Source organism: Drosophila sulfurigaster, unplaced genomic scaffold (assembly GCF_023558435.1).
Source record: "Drosophila sulfurigaster albostrigata strain 15112-1811.04 unplaced genomic scaffold, ASM2355843v2 ctg80_pilon, whole genome shotgun sequence".
Classification (NCBI taxonomy): Eukaryota; Metazoa; Arthropoda; class Insecta; order Diptera; family Drosophilidae; genus Drosophila; species Drosophila sulfurigaster.
Window position 1 is genome coordinate 4,511 of NW_026909732.1, and position 4,700 is coordinate 9,210.

Here is a 4,700-nt window from a genome sequence, read left to right on the forward strand (position 1 = left end):
CTGCTTGTCTCGAAATCGTACAAATAGGTTAAGATCGTTTCGACCTAAGGCCTCTAATCATTCGCTTTACCAGATAAGATTATTTTTATACAACAGTTAAATGCACCAGCTATCCTGAGGGAAACTTCGGAAGGAACCAGCTACTAGATGGTTCGATTGGTCTTTCGCCCTATACTCAATTCTGACAATCGATTTGCACGTCAGAACTGTTTCGGTCTTCCATCAGGGTTTCCCCTGACTTCAACCTGATCAAGTATAGTTCACCATCTTTCGGGTCACAGCATATATGCTCAAGGTACGTTCAGTTAGAGGCATAAATAATATAAATATTATTATACATAACTATATAGAACGCCCCGGGATTGCGTTGATTAACTATAAATAGTTAAAAACTAATCCCAATAATAGTCAAGTTAATTACGCTATTAGGTTTATATCCCAATAACTTGCACATATGTTAGACTCCTTGGTCCGTGTTTCAAGACGGGTCCCGAAGGTATCCTGAATCTTTCGCATTGTTAATCATACAAGTGCTTATAATAAACATAAAAATCAATGATAATCATGCCATTATATAATTCCGAAAAATTAACGCACTGTACTCATATAATCTATCAGCACTTTATCAAATTTTTGAAATTTATTTTATGTTAAAATGCAAGCACTCTAATTTAAATAAACTCTTATCAAAATTGTTTGATAAATTCCATACATGCTAATAGATTACAATGTCCTTATATGGAAAAAATGCACACTATCGTTATAATATTGATTAAATATTACAATTCTAATGATGAATTTTCCATAACGGATATTCAGGTTCATCGGGCTTAACCTCTAAGCAGTTTCACGTACTATTTAACTCTCTATTCAGAGTTCTTTTCAACTTTCCCTCACGGTACTTGTTTACTATCGGTCTCATGGTTATATTTAGTTTAAGATGGAGTTTACCACCCACTTAGTGCTGCACTATCAAGCAACACGACTCTTTGGAAACATCATCTAATAATCATTAACGTTATACGGGCCTGGCACCCTCTATGGGTAAATGGCCTCATTTAAGAAGGACTTAAATCGTTAATTTCTCATTTTAGAATATTGACGTTCCATACACTGCATCTCACATTTGCCATATAGACAAAGTGACTTAGTGCTGAACTGATTTCTTTTCGCTCGCCGCTACTAAGAAAATCCTTGTTAGTTTCTTTTCACACCCTAATTAATATGCTTAAATTCAGGGGTAGTCCCATATGAGTTGAGGTTGTTTAATTACACTTATAGACAATTCTCTGCCTATTTTTGAAATATACTATCTTTTTTTGAAGGTCCATAATATTCACAAAATTATTCTTTATATCATATTCGTTAATAAGAGGCAATTCTAGTTTATAAAATAATATATTTTATGCTAGACATTCCTCAGTATTATTTGAAATGAATAAAGAACATATAATTCTTCAAATTTCTCATGCAACAGAGTTTTAGTATTTTCATTTATTAATTCATATTATGAATATCTTAAGCGAGAACTTTTAGATTCACACTTATATTATCAATATACAATGTCCTTAAAATTACGAAAATTTTTAAACAACTTATTTAGCATAGTCTTACAACCCTCAACCATATGTAGTCAAGCAGCACTAAAAAATTAATTAAAGTACATAACAGCATGGACTGCGATATGCGTTCAAAATGTCGATGTTCATGTGTCCTGCAGTTCACACGATGACGCACAGTTTGCTGCGTTCTTCATCGACCATGAGCCGAGTGATCCACCGCTTAGAGTGATACAATTTTTTTTATTTCATTACGTCAACAATATTTTTATTGAAAGAAATTAAAATACACCATTTTACTGGCATATATCAATTCCTTCAATAAAATTTTTTTTTATACCTAAATAAATGTTGCGAAATGTCTTAGTTTTACATAATCGATAATAATAAGATATATGACAAGTATATTTTAGCTAAATTTATTTATTATGATCAACATATGTAAAGCGTTAACCTGCAAACAGGTACAACATTGTTTTTCTTTAGGTGTTGCGAACCAATGTATGCGCACTGGAATATGCACAATACATTTTGCAACGCATGTATATTATGGTACATATACACGCAGTATTTTATTTTATCCAAAACACATAAAACACTCTTAATACAGTATATAATTATAATAATACATAACAAACGGTATTTAGCTAATTTAAATTATTATATATTTGCATAATTGTATCTCATATGATTGAATAAAATATTTATATTTATTAGTTACTTAATTTATTAAATATTGCAATTCCTAAAAGAGAAAAACAAATTTAATTTATTAACGGTTAGATGCATTAAAACAATAATGATCCTTCCGCAGGTTCACCTACGGAAACCTTGTTACGACTTTTACTTCCTCTAAATAATCAAGTTCGGTCAACTTTTGCGAAACAACCGCATCACACAAGGCGTCACAGTGATCACGTCCGGAGACCTCACTAAATAATTCAATCGGTAGTAGCGACGGGCGGGTGTGCACAAAGGGCAGGGACGTAATCAATGGGAGTTAATGACTCACACTTACTGGGAATTCAAGTTCATGTGAACAGTTTCAGTTCACAATCCCAAGCATGAAAGTGGTTCAGCGGTTTTGCCCGGACCTCTCGGTCTAGGAAATACACGTTGATACTTTCATTGTATCGCGCGTGCAGCCCAGGACATCTAAGGGCATCACAGACCTGTTATTGCTCGATCTCATTATTGCTAGACGCAATTTGTCCATTTAAGAAGCTAGTGTCCTTATAATGGGACAAACCAACAAGTACTGGCTCCACTTATATAAACACATTCAAACACAATAAACATTTTACTGCCACCATGAATGAAGGCTATATAAGCTTCAACACCATAATCCTGAAGATATCTATTTAATATATTTGAGTCTCGTTCGTTATCGGAATTAACCAGACAAATCACTCCACGAACTAAGAACGGCCATGCACCACCACCCATAGATTCGAAAAGAGCTATCAATCTGTCTTACACACTTACGTTTTGGACCTGGTAAGTTTTTCCGTGTTGAGTCAAATTAAGCCGCAGGCTCCTCCTGGTGGTGCCCTTCCGTCAATTCCTTTAAGTTTCAGCTTTGCAACCATACTTCCCGGAGCCCAAAAGCTTTGATTTCCGGGAAGCGACTGAGAGAGCCATAAAGAGCTACACGCAATTGCTAGCTGGCATCGTTTATGGTTAGAACTAGGGCGGTATCTGATCGCCTTCGAACCTCTAACTTTCGTTCTTGATTAATGAAAACATCTTTGGCAAATGCTTTCGCTTAAGTTACTCTTACGACGGTCCAAGAATTTCACCTCTCGCGTCGTAATACTAATGCCCCAAACTGCTTCTATTAATCATTACCTCTTGATCTGAAAACCAATGAAAACAGAACAGAGGTCTTATTTCATTATCCATGCACAGAATATTCAGGCATTTGAGGCCTGTTTTAAGCACTCTAATTTGTTCAAAGTAATTGTACCGGCCCACAATAACACTCGATGAAGAGCACTAATGCAGGTTTTAAATAGGAGGAACATATAAAAAGTACAAGTACCTAATTATATATAAGAACTCCACCGGTAATACGCTTACACACATAAAGGTATAGTACTAACTACAATTGTAAGTTGCACTACCCGTATGAAGCACAAGTTCAACTACGAACGTTTTAACCGCAACAACTTTAATATACGCTATTGGAGCTGGAATTACCGCGGCTGCTGGCACCAGACTTGCCCTCAATAGGTCCTTGTTAAAGGATTTAAAGTGTACTCATTCAAATTACAGGGCCTCGGATATGAGTCCTGTATTGTTATTTTCGTCACTACCTCCCCGAGCCACAGTGGGCGATTTGGTCCCGCTAGCGGCATTTAATTAATAACTTCTAAACTAAAATAGATATCTTCAGTCGGTTTTTCACTGATCAAAAATAAATCATAGAATTTTTAATTAAAAAAATTTTTTAAATTTTTTTTAATTTTTTAATTTAAAAAAATTTTTTTATTAAATTTAAAATTTTGTTTTATTTTTATTTTATTTGAACTTCAATTAACATATTTTATATATAAACTTTATCTAAAAAATGATGGGATGATTGAAAAAAATGGGATGACTTCTGAGTGTCTAAAAAGTACCATAGTTTCAAGGCTAAGAAGCAGATAATAGCAGTTGATATTACACATTTTGGACGCCACTGATTCACACTTTCGGCTAATAAAGGATTTAGACTGAATCCAGTTGAATAAATTAAGTTCTACTCCACGAAAGACAGGTGTACGCTAATCCGGGCTAGTTGTTAATACACTGAATTACCACTACGTTTTATGAGCTACACATTTATAGACCGGTCACAAACATTGATTTTTTTGAAAATACATACCTTGAATATAATAAAAAACCAAACTTCTAACAAATTCACCAAAAATTGTAAATTTCCGAAGAACTCAAATTCCATGCGCGCAAAGAGAAAAAATTGTGTAAAGCTCTTTTGCGAAACCATATGGTGTGTTTGACCGATCACAGCTGATGATCAGCTGATCGTAGAGCTTTCAAAAAAGTAAAAATCTAATCAAAGCATCTGCTATCGATATGTGAAAAAATATTAACAGATTTTTAAATTTGAAAATTTGAATTAAATGCCGCTAGCGGGACCAA

General features: G+C 34.3%; 1 pseudogene; it reads right to left on the reverse strand.

Annotated features, from left to right (window-relative positions):
• Nucleotides 1–1,613: 1,613 nt before the first annotated feature.
• On the reverse strand, nt 1,614–1,790 carry LOC133850004 (5.8S ribosomal RNA; annotated as a pseudogene).
• Between the last annotated feature and the right edge of the window lie 2,910 nt (nt 1,791–4,700).